Raw genomic sequence first — 13,265 nt, 5'->3', positions numbered from 1 at the left:
ATATGTATTTTTACTGGTCAAATTAAAGTCGTATTTTACTTTGTTAGAGTTAAGAAGCTTCATTAACTAATTGATTAAGTGGTTCATCTTAATTTTATTTTAAATCAGTTTAAATTATTCATTTTTGTTAACAAAGAGGGTTATGTATTTTTCGGCCACCTTTCTAAATCCAAAACAAGCCCCTTTGTTCGAGCCCAACAGATGAAGAAGCCCAGAAACGGATGACATTTCATCTTCACTTTCCCCTAAACAGACCCAAACGAACCCTAAGCCTTTCAACAAGAGAAACGCCAAATCCCACGTGCACAACAACTATTTCCGGCCCGAAATAGTAAGCTTTCAACGCGTTTTCATCGAGTTTAGTTTCGGTCTGCCCATTTCAGGAAATTTTTTAATGCTTCCTTGTCATCTTCTTCACAATCAATAGTAATATGCTGCTTCTCTTTTCTTTTTTGACTTTTTCTTCTTTTCCTCCCAACAAAGATTCGGATTTCAATCTGTTTCTAAATGAATTTCCAATTTTGAATGGATTCCAAGTCAATCCAAATTATCCCACATCGAATTTGAACTACAAAAAAAATCCTATATGGGGTTCTATAGAACTCGCTCTCTTCATTATACGAGAGGAGTTTTGAGACCTACGATAAGTTTTGGCACCCCCCAGAACCCGGAATGCTAAATGAATTTGGCTAAAAGGCATTTTGAGCCCGAGCCTTGAATTCGAGTTGTGTTCTGAGTTCAAAGTTAATAATTTTTGTTAGTTCTATTTGTCGTCGTTGGTGAAAGATGATCGACTAAACTCTCGTCGCGCCCGTCGCTGCTCAGCAAAAAGGTAATTTTCTTTCCTTGTCTTAATTTTTTTTTCTTTCTATTCTGCATAGTTAAATTCTGTAATTAGATTAGTTTAGTTTAAATCTACAGGTTAATTTACTGCTTTTTGTAGTGTAATCTTCCTTCTCTTAGTGTTGTTTGCTTTTTTTGCATTTATTATTTGCTAGCTCTGTGTGTTGTTCATGTACGAGTGGTAGTTGTTTTAGCTTCAGACCCCCCTATCATTCCCCTTTTCTTTCTTTTATGATTTTTTAAACCTGCTATGTGAAGTATAGCCTGTTACATTCTTTGTTAGTCTTGTTTGGATAGACACTTAATGTGGGATCAAGGTGTGAAATCAGTTTTGCTGATCCTCAATGTCCTGATTCTGTCTAACTTAGAAAGTAGCTGATCCTAGTTACATCTGATGTAACCTTATCATATTTAATATTTTGATTATGTCTGCAATCAGTTATAGTATGGATCCTGTGCAGTTTCTCAAGTACTCCTTATTTGCTTAGATGACTTTAGTTTATTAAAATGATTGATGTAAGAATTTTAAGCTGCTAATTAGTATAGTCAGTTTCTCAGTACTCCTTATTTGCTTAGATGGCTTTAGTTTATTAAACTGACTGATGTAAGAATTTTGGGCTGTTAATTAGTATTTCAAGTTGAGTTTAGAAACTGGAATACTTTCACTTTCCTGATTAACATCTGCAAATTATTATGTCCTTTGAGAGAAATGGTAATGAGTTCTGCTTATTTAAGGTTTAGTTCCCTTCCTAAGTACAAGTATTTAGTTCTAACTGATGTCCCGTTAAGTATTTTCCATTGCTTATTTGCAAGAATAGAATTCTCAGGCTGATTGTTTCAATTTTGTATTAGTAGTTTAACTTATTTTTCCAACTCTTATATTCCTTGTTGCGCATAAAGTATGAATCCAGTTCTATTTAAGAAAGAAGATCAGGAAAATGGCTTTAATTTTGTCCTTGTATGATCACATTTTTTTTTCCGAATCTTTCAAACCTATGTCAATGTTTAGTTTCAGTGTTCATTAGTCATTAGTCAGTAGTTGGTCAAGAATCATCTTGCATTAAAGCTGGACAGTCTTTCCTTTTGAAACTTATGAATAAATGTTGTAGCTAATGAATTAGTATGAGACCCAAGCTTGTGCTCCTCTCTGTTTGAGGAAAGTAGAAGTTCAATGAACTAGCAGGGTGTTACCCTCTAAAGGGGGAGGGATTGGTCTGAACTTGTCTGTTTGTAAATATATGGTGACTTGTGCTTAATATGCCAGTTTTCTAGTCTAAATTGTTGAAGCTTAGGCTGAAGAACAATAGTTTTTGCTGATGATTAAGTATCTTTTGGTTTGCCTAAGTTTCCCTTGTTCAAGAATTGTATTTTGAAATTTAGAATTGGTTCTAATACACTGGATTTTTTTTTGTTAAGTCTCTAAACAAATTGTTGTTACACCTCGTAGTTTCGTCCGTTGAGATTCGTTAGGTGTTAGTTGTCCTAATCGTGGAAACTGGAGTTATCTTCCAGGATATATGAGATTATATGTTCATCATATATGTTCCTATTTTATGGTTATGGGGGCTTTAAGCTCATGAAATAAGATATGGAAGGATTTGAGGACAAGCGAACTAAGGAAATTAAGTTTATCGGAACTTAGGGAAAACTTGGCAAAATTTTGGTTAGGATTTTGGTCCAAATTGAGGGAGGCATATCACCTAGAATATTATGAGTTTTGGTGTGTTTCTTTCGTCCAAATTGAAGTTCATCGAGTCTAGTTTCCAACGCAACAAACTGTTCGTCAATGTGACATCGGAGTAAAAGGTTATGGGTGTTTTAAGACAGACTAGTCGGGCAGAACATTTTGACGGATCAGTTTGACGGACCGCAGAAATTTCTGTGGCCCGTCAAATGGTATTTTCCCAACGTAAAACGGCTACAGTGAGCCATGTTTGGCTGGGCAGTTTGACGGAGCATTTTGACGGACCGTAGGAATTTTGACGGTCCGTCAAAGTGGGCGCAGGATTGCCCGACGGGATTTTAAGTTACGCTTTATATATTTCATTTCATATCATTTGGACTCATTATTTCCCCAAAACAGATCCTTGAACTCTCCAAAACCCTCTCTCTAGGTCTATAAACTAATCCAAGCCAAAATCCAAGAAAATCTAAAAGAAGTAAGAGGTTCAAGTGCTAGGAAGCTTGCTAGGGTTTGTGGAACTCAATATTTCTTATGGTGTTGATGTTGGAGACTTCACTTTAGTGGAGTAAGTTGATCCAAGACTTGTTCTTAAGTGATTGAGGTAAGATTTCACATCTTTTACATATGGTTAAGGTTGTTTGATTGTTATGCCATGTGGGTAAAGGAAGAAAAGTGGAAATAGAGCTCAAGTATGAACTTGGAGATATTATGAGCTATAGGTTAACTTGAATTGAAATTTTTGGCATATTAGGGGTATAATCTTGTTGTGGATGTTATAGATGATGTTGAGGAAATATTATATATAAGCATATATGGTGTTGTGTTATAGGTTATGAATGATCATGAAAAAGAGTTTTGGGACTGGATGATGCTTCACTTGAATGAAATCTCTTGATTGTGGTATTGTTGATAATGTCATTGTTGATTGGGAGATGTTTTAGAATTTGGTAGAAGTAGATGAAATAGAGGAAATGCTGCCCAATTTTCATTAGCTTACGAATTATACTCGTTCGAACTTAAGGGTGTCTTTGAAGCCTAACCTTAGTATGAACCCTCTTAAATGTAGATTTCTCGAGCTTTGGAGGTGAACGTTAAGTAGTTAAGAAGACATAAATGTATGTAAGGCTAACCCTTCTTTCTTAAGGCATGATCCCATTGATGTATACCTTCATGTGAAATCCATAGTATCTTCTATGATGATTTCATTCCTAGAATCACTAAAGCTCATGATCTTGATATTCTCACGATATCATTGGTCTCATCCTTTGATAGTTGATCCTCTAAGGAAGGATATAATGAAAATGATGATGATGATGATGTTGAGGACATGTATGTACTCCTATGTATATATATTTATATATTAAAGTATGACCACTAAGAACACCGAGCTTACATGGCCGAGTATGATATCTATCGCGCGCACACCACTGCAGTTGGGTACGGATAATACTGAGCCTTGGTAGGGCCAGGTATTATAACACTGAGTCATGTCATGGCCGGGTATGTGAAACACCGAACCTCTATGGTCGGGTATGGTACTACTATATAAGTAAGCATTAGAAATGGAAGGTTCCTATTAGAAAAAGGGTAAGAAAACATGATGATTGTCGCTAGAGGTACAAATGGCTCTATCATCCTATGACTCTTCTATCTTATGTTATTTATTATGCTTCCATTATGTTATTGATTATTCTTTACATACTCAGTACATTATTCGTACTGACGTCCTTTTGTTTGTGGACGCTGAGTCATGCCCACAGGTGGACAGGGAGATAGACTTGATCCTTAGGCTGCTTATCCAGAGAATGCTTAGAGGAGCTCTATTTGATCCGGAGCTGCAGCTGTGGGTACTATTCTTTTGTGTATATATGGGCATGGCGGGGCTCTATCCTGTCCTTATGATAATGTTTTATACTTTTTTTAGAGGCTCGTAGACAGTCGTGTATAGTAGATGTCTTTTGCCGTGTCAGCTCATACTTCTAGTATATTATTTTGTTAAGCCTCGTCAGCTTGTGTATATGTACATGGGCGTAGTTGTTGATGTTGATATATAAAAGTGTTTTAGCTGTTGGAAATGGTATTATTGAGGCATAGAGTTTGTCGATAAACCATATGGCTCACGTAGATATGAATGTAAATGTACGATGAGAGGTGGCCGGTGGTTAGCTCTGGGTGTCCGTCATGGCCCACCGGTTGGGTCGTGACAATTGTTGCCTAATCTAACCTTGAAGAATATGGCAGTATAGCGTTCAATTCTCAGTGCCTAATTGCAATAAGCTGTTTTTCTGCTTATGGTTTGGATTCATGTGAAACTTTAAACTCAACTATCAAAAATAGTTGGTATAGCATGATGCATTGTTTCTAGTTCCTCCCCTGTCATGTGTAAGTTAACTAGAAATTAATCTTATTTATATGGTTAGTTTGAACCTTAATCCATCAGAGATTTCAAAGTCAATGTCAAAAGGAGTGAGGTTTGTTTGTATGGTTAACACTATATGATCTCTTTTTCTATGACTAATATTTTGTGTCACCTTTGCTGTGTTATCTTTCAAGTAAGATGCCTGTCCATATGGTTTTTTAGAGTAATCTACTCATGCCTTTACACTAGTCTAAGGATTTAACAAAAATATTTTGTTTGCCCTTTGGGAACACTCAAATCCTCAGAAGTAGGTGTTAACATGAGATTTACATAAAGTATCTTGTCCTCAACCAAGTGTGCCTTGTTAATATTGATAATAATATCCAGAAACCTTACTGCTTAAGGACTCAAACTATTTTGCTCTATATAAAATACAGTATTCTTTCGTATGAAAATCTGGAATTATACTCATTCTTATCCCTCTTTTCTTTGCATGACTTGGGATTTTCAAATCCCAAATGTCCCGGAAGTTGCTGTTGAACTTGTGAACATTTGCTGCACCTGTGAGGCCATCTTTGGCCACTCTGTTGCTACTTGTTGCTGCCATAGATTGTTTCCTTTTGGCTGCTACTTTGGTGTTGGGTTTGTGTGCCACATTTGATAAAAATAGCTGCTGCTAAACTTTGGAATAAATAGCTGCACTTTGAGGCTTAGAATAGGCAGACTACTGCTGCATTTCTTGAGCCATCTGCTGCTGCCTTTTGGGGCAAAAAACTATTGTACTTGATGCAGTTTGAGGCCCTTAGAGTGTTGCACTTTGGCCACAACTTTTAGCTAGCTGCTGTTGCCACTTTTGGGCTGCTGCTATACTGTAAACAGCTACTGCATTTGTGTGGTAATCCAGTGCCTATGTTGAGAAAAAACGTGGTTATACTTGGCTGCTATGCAGATGTTACACTCGATAAAATAGTTGATGTTTTGCTGCTACTTGTAGCTGTGCTAATTGCTGCATTTGGGATATATTGGTGCAATTCTGCGCTAATTCGCTACTGTGTTTCGAGAATCAATCTGCTACATTTTAGGCAGCATTGAAGCTAAAATGGCTGCCAAGTCTTTGGGTCATTTTGTTGTTGTGTTTCTTGAACAAGTGTTGTTGCTTCTATTCCCTTGAAGAAACATGGCTGATGCTATTCTTGATGAAAATGATTTTTTATGATGTTTTTGACCTGCTGCTTTTTTTTTTTTTCCAGCAGAAACAGATGATACACTTGATAAAAAATACCACTGATTTGAACATGATACTACACTTGGGCCAATGAAAAAATTACTTTTGAGGCCATGCCTTGTCCGGAAAGTTTACCCTCGGTTTAGGCGTTGATGGCCTCATAGTAGTATCACGAGGTAGGAACGAACATGCATTTGGTGAGGCAACTAGAATGGCCACTAGTCTGCAGCCAAGACATGTTTCAGATTCCTTTGCCACATTCGAAAACTTGAGTTTGAGCCTCCGTAATCAAAGCTCTCAAAAGTTTAATATGAGTTCGAGGGATATTATTATTTTATTATTATGTTCATAAACTTCACCCTATAGGGTGGCGTATTATTTTGACTAACTACTTTTCCCTTCAATGTGCGAGGTACAAATAAGCGAATTTGTGGAGCAAAGTTTAAAGACGAATTAAGAGAGTCGGATGCTTAGAGCTTTGGTGTGTTGGAGCTTCGGACGAAAAACTAAAGAGCATAGAAGACCTATTAGAATACGATTGCTAAAAGATCTGGCCCAAGGCCAAAAAGCTAAACTTTCTTTCCCCTCTCTTCATAATATGTTTACATTAGTTTTGTATGAACATGTAAAAATACATTTGTGTAGATATTGAAACCTTTATAAGTTGGAACTTAGGATTTAGGTAAACAATACAGATAGGGACTCGAATATGTTTCAAATTGGACCCGAAAGAAATGAGTTGTATTCCATTTGTTTAAAAGTAAATAAAAGTGAAAATGTTTTTTCTTATACAAAAAATTGATTACCTTTAAGTAATATCTTTAAAGTATATTTCATGATTTAAAGAGTTTGAGAAAAAAAAGTGGAAAAGAATATTCGTGGGTAAGTCTTGGGCCTTACAACAGTTTTCCAAAGCTTATTATGGGTTGGACCCAACTTAAATGAATTCAAAAGATTGAAATTTCCTTCAAACCCAAGTTTTGGGAAAATAGCTTTGGTAGGGAATATGGCAGACCTTAAGCGAGCTAAAATGATTAAATAAGTGAAATCGTTTTTCTTTATTTATGCTTATAATACTTATGCTATTTTCAAGGGAGTATACTCCATATATATATATAAACTTATAAGGATTCAAATCATGACATTGGACCATGTTAATAGAAACTTTATTTAAGAGAAAATCTTAAGTCTGTTTTGGTCCGGAAATGAAATGAATTCAACCCTTATAAAATCGTTTCCTAAAAAACTTTTTTTGCCAAAAATGGAGTTATGATATGACATGACAATTTTTGCAAGAAAGGAAACAATTTAACAAATAATCACATTAATCACACATAGATGCTCGTAGGTCAACCGTATTCTACGGATCCTTAATACTAGGGTGCTTAAAACTGTCACGACTCAACTCGTGGGCTATGACGGGTACCAGGAGCTGACTACTGAGTACCACTCATTAGGCTAATTATCATATCCAACCTGAACACATATAATCTCCCAGACAATACACATGTATATATATACATAGGCCCTCACGGCTACAAAATACACACTGCGGTAATCATAAGATATCTAATACCCACACACATGTATCTACGAGCCTCTACTAGAATACTGAGACATAAGGACGGGACATGACCCCGTCGTGCCCAAATGTGTACACAAAAGAATGTATCAACCAATAGCACCTCTGGAGTAGTGGAGTGTTCTTGTGAATCTGCTGAGTAGCTCCTAAGAATCTGGGCCACCTCCCTGCCTACCTGTGGGCATGAATACATTGTCTATAGAAAGAAAAGGACGTCAGTACGAACAATGTACTGACTATGTAAGGCATACACAATAACATGATAAAGAAATGCAAGAATATAAGATAAAGGGGTAACCTGTAACAGATTGCCTCTTAAGGCAGAGTTATGCATGCTAACTGATATAATAAACAACATCGTGTCATGTAAGAATATGTATGTAACTGCCCGACCATATAGGTGCGGTGTGATCATCATTAGCTCGCGTCCGAGCCTCCCGCGTCCGGGGTAAAAATCTCAAGCCGCCCATTAGTGGTGTCTGCCCATGCCATCTAGACATGGTGTATATGCCGCCCACCTTAGTGGTGTCTGTCCGGCCATGTAGGCACGGTGTAATCTCATCAGGATATACTTATCATGAAGCATGCACAAGAACTCAAGTGAAAGCTACAACTCTACCGAGGTGATGTAAGTTCGAGAACCCCTGATTCCATTATGGAGTAGTCACGGTCATCATATCTCACCTTGAAGGAACTAGCGTCATAAGGTGAGCCTAATAACAATGAACATCATCAAGGAATCATATAAGGATCATTTAGCTTCATAAGACTATCATATCATAATCTTTGAAGTCTCTAGGCTTAGATTCACCATCATCATTGCCATATTCATAACACATTTCTTATCTTTATCTCATGAGAAGCTTTTGATAATCATAGACTTATTGTTTACAGAATATAAGAGATATATGGAAAGATAAGGAAGTCATATTCATATTATAGAGGTCATGCCTTAGAAAAAGAAGAGACTAGCCTTACATACCTTTATGTTTCCTTAACGACTAAGCGTCTTCCTTCCAATCTTACAACTCTACATTCAAGGGAATTCGTACTAGGATTAGATAACTGGAAACATACTTAAGCTTAAGATAAAGCTAATGAAAATTGGGCAGCATCTCCTTTGTTCTATAACTTTCTTCATATAATAACCAACTTCCAAACATCAATAACAACACTACAATATCGTAATCAATGATCTTCACCGAGCTATACATCATTCAATTCTCACAATTCTATTTCAAAGTCATTCATAACAATAGCTACAATACAACACCACATTCATCCTCATATAATGCTTCTTTAACATCATTTATATCATTTATAACAAGATCATACTCACAACATGTCAAGAACTCTAATTCAAGTCAAAGCACTATTCAAGAATACCATTATTTTCACATTTGAGCTCCATATTCTACGTTCCTCCTCAATCCAAGTCTTTCAACCATTCAATACTCTTAGGGGTCGTTTGGTTGAAGGTATAAGCTGAAATATTCCAGCACTAATTTTTGTACCATGTTTGGTAGAAGGTATAAATTTATCCTGGGATAAATTTATACCTTGTACCAAACATGGTACAAAAATAAGTGCTGGGATATCCCAGCTTATACCTTCTTAACCCACTTATACTGGGATTATTTTATACCATCTTTTAGATGGTATAAAATAATCCCAATAGATGGGATAAATTAATCCCGGGATAATTTCGACTATCTACCAAACGACCCCTTAATAGCATGAAATGAACATAAAACTCACCTTTGATTATGTTGGAATGGGCTTTGGATGAAAATACTTCACTTGGAGAAAACCCTAGTGTTATATCCCGTAATTTTGCACATTTGGATAAATCGAAATAATTGTGACTAGTAAGAGATAAGGCAATATTTTGATTCTACTTAATATATAAGTTGTTCATGGAAACATATTGATGCGGAAATATGGAGGAAGGCTAAGGGCAAAATTGGAAATTTGAAAAATAGTTTTCATGAGTTACAAAAATTTGTCATGAAATAATGGGCTTGAAATAAAAAGAAGAATTTTTTTTTTGGGCTTGAAAATGGCCAAGAGGTGGCCGGCCATAGGGGCATGGCCCAAGCCCATGTGAAAAATTAAATGGACCAAATAAAAGGAGAGGACCACTACTTATTCTTCCATTTCAAGAACTTTCAAGAAAAACCAATTGAGAGCAAAGCACAAGAGGGGTTTCAGCCAACAACAAAAGAAGAGAAAAAAAATTGAAGCCTTCCATCCTTGGTCCAAAAATTCCTTTCTTCTTGAATTCTTACTAATTTCAAGACCCTCTTCAACGTGGTATAATTATTAGAGCAAGAAAATTACTTTTGTGACAAGTGCAAAAATTCTATTCAAGTGGAAAATTGAGGAAGAAGGTAAGAATTTCTATTCTTTTACATGTTATGGAAGATTTATATATGTTGTAGTGAGTAGAATTGAATGAAAATCATAGAAATGTTATGTGTTGTGTGTGGGCCGTGTGGGTGTGTTGTGTGTGTGTGGCCGTGTGGTGCTAATTGGGTGGAGGAAGATGAATTAATTTTATTTAGCATGTTAGTTGTGTTGTTGTGGCCTTTATGATGTAAATGAAAGACTAATGGTTCAAGTTGACATGGAAATTGGTTGTAGGTTGTTGTAGGAAATTATGTGATTTTAATATGGTTTTTATGTAATTATGGAAGTGGAGTTGCTAAAGTGTGAATTGTTGTTGTTGTTGATGAATTTGGAAGAAGATAATGCGATGTTGTAGTCTTGTTGCATTTGTGGAGATTTCGAGTGGAATATGGTGTTGGTGGGATTGTTTGAATATTGTATAGATTGTTTGAAATGTTCTTGAATTATGTTTGAATGATCTCGGATTAGAAATGAATATGTGAGCATTGATATTGGCTTGAATGTACGTAGTTGAATTGAATGTGATAAGCGCTACGCAGAGGAGAAGGTTACTAATGTTAGAATGCAATTTAAATTGATTCTTGATGTTACTAGTATGGTTGTTGGTATTGTTGGTATGGTTGTTGATGAATTTGGTCGAGTTAAATTCTCGGGGATGTTGAATTTACAGGGGAGATGCTGCCGAAATTTCTGTAGACAAGTACTAGTTAGAATTGGATTTTTAAGTACTTGTAGCTAATGTTTGGTAATTGATAACGTTATTGTAGATATTGGGGAGCCCGAGACTTGAGTCGGGATTTGGTTAGCGAGCGATCGAGGTATGTAAAGTCTACCTTTCCTTCTTTTGGCATGACCTTATGAAATGAACAAATAACGTATATGTATGCTTCTAAAGAAAATCCTATTCTTAGAGCCACTAGGATGGCTAATATCTTTGACTTCCATAAGCTATTCCATATGGCTTGATACGTATTTATGATATTCGAAGATTCTAGTTGTTATGTTTCCGAATGTTGTTCGAAAGAAAAATCGAGATGACTAAAGTCTTTGATGAATATTTTGGTACGTAAATATGGTCCTAAAGTCTTCATTTGATTTGATCTATAATGTTATTCGAAAGTTACCTAATATGAATGATACTTGAATTTCCAAATATGGCTTATGAAATGTTTTTAGAAGGTTCTGTACTTCAAAAGCTCGTAACTTTCGTATACTAATTCCGATTGACTCGATACTTGTTTCTAAGCTTTCTGATATTGGTATATATATATTTATTCATCGAGTCTTGGAATCTATTTACTTATATGCATATGGTTTTTTCACTACTCCGCTCGTGCATACTACTACTACATCGTTCGTCGGGTCCCGGGTTGGTTTTGTCTTCGTGCGCACTATGTTATATTCGGCAGTATGATGTGTTACGGTTCCCGAGACCCTCGCCATAGAGCCGGATACCGCTTATATACGGAGTTATGATGTGTTATGGCATACGATGTGTTATGATGATGTGATATGTTATGATGATACGATATGTTCGGGGTTTGTACGGAGATTTGAAACCTTCTGGAGTATGATGTGTTGTGGCGCCAGCGTCGGAGTGGCGACCACGTTCTTGAGCCCTATGCATGATTTTTATTTGCATTATTTATGTTTTCAGCACAGGTTTTGATATACTAATTCTGTATCCATTTTCCGTACTTCTCACTTCAGTTCTGATTTGAATTACTGTATTCCATGCTTTACATACTCAGTACATATTTCGTACTGCCCCCCTTTCTTCGGGGGCTGCGTTTCATGCCCGCAGGTACAGCCGTTCGTTCTGGTGACCCGCCAGTGTAGGACACTTATTCTGCTATTTGGAGTACTCCTTTGATCCGGAGCTCATATTTTTGGTACATATCTTTCGTGGTACATATTTCTATATATATATATATATATGACTATTCGGGGTACGGCGGGGCCCTGTCCCGTCATATGTTTCTGTTATGGTTTGTAGAGGCCTGTAGACATATATGTGGGTCATGGGTCGTGTTTGTTCGATTATGTCCGTGACTTGTGCCTTAAGCGGTCCCGTTTGCTATTATGGCCGAAACGGCCCATATGTTTGTATATGTATGTATATTCGGGCGATGTGTGTTCCGCCAGCCTGCCGGCTTTTGTATGATATTTCTGTCACAGGTGACCGCTTAAGATGACGTCTATTCTCAATATCTGTACAAAGTAACATATGTTAAATTTGAATAAGTCTTTGATATGTCGATTTAGTAAGCGAATGGGTTTGGGTGTCCAATTAGGACACTAGTCACGGCCCACGGGGCTGGGTCGTGACACCTAGCTTCTACTCCAAAGAGATTCTTGACTTCTAGCAACCCTAATGAGCACCCATACCCTTGATTCCACCAATTTTTGGTGTTTGATCTTTGATTTACCTTGGGTTTATGTTAATGAAATGTATGGAACCTTCTAGAGGTCTTGAGAGAAGCGGAGAAGATGTAAAATGAAAAATTAGAAGTAGGAACTTATATTTATACTTGGAAAATAACTCAGCCCGATGGGATTATACGAACCCTTATATAGTCCGTATAATATTATACGGTCTGTATAAGTGACCGTATTTCACCATCAGGGAATTTCCCCTTTCTGTAAGGTTATACGGACGGTATAAGTGGTTGTATAACTCCATTTTTCCGAAGTTAATCTTGTTGTTTCGTTTGATCTCAAATCCTTATGGAACCTTCTTAACACTTGTTTAACACTTCATTAACAATCTAAATATCCTCATAACGCTTCTCCAAGACATTACCAATCACTCCTTAACTCGATAGTTTAAAATCTTCCCCAAACACCACTTATACCTTACCTTCCTTTGATGAACTTAGTCTCACTAATTCATATCACTTCAAAGTCTTATCGTATGCACTTTTAGGCCACCAAATACCCTTCTTCTAATCATGAGGGCCTCACGTTCGCCTTAAGCTTTCGTTAGTCTATTTATCGCACAACGAAATGAAATTTTCGAGGTGTAACACTCTTCCCGCCCTTTAAGAACATTCTTCCTCGAATGTCAAGTTCTCGGGAATTCTACAGAACTTTCGCCAGAGTTTCCCCTGTAATATAGTGCTACCATCCTCTCACAACAACCCACAATAACAATGCCTCACAG

The 13,265-nt window shown here is 36.7% G+C and overlaps 1 long non-coding RNA gene across 2 annotated transcripts; it reads left to right on the top strand.

The window, feature by feature from the left end:
- Positions 1-218: 218 nt before the first annotated feature.
- LOC132608794 (uncharacterized) lies at positions 219-12,333 on the top strand. 2 transcript variants are annotated; one of them, XR_009570520.1, is made up of 3 exons: positions 227-832; positions 4,288-10,920; positions 11,907-12,333. It is a non-coding gene; the product is annotated as an uncharacterized LOC132608794 (long non-coding RNA). The 2 variants fall into 2 exon arrangements; XR_009570519.1 differs by lacking the exon at positions 11,907-12,333 and having other exon boundaries at positions 219-832; positions 4,288-6,909.
- Positions 12,334-13,265: the final 932 nt, after the last annotated feature.

Source organism: Lycium barbarum, chromosome 9, assembly GCF_019175385.1.
Source record: "Lycium barbarum isolate Lr01 chromosome 9, ASM1917538v2, whole genome shotgun sequence".
Classification (NCBI taxonomy): domain Eukaryota; kingdom Viridiplantae; phylum Streptophyta; class Magnoliopsida; order Solanales; family Solanaceae; genus Lycium; species Lycium barbarum.
The sequence above is the reverse complement of the archived record's forward strand: the minus strand, read 5'-3'. Positions and strand labels throughout refer to the sequence as shown.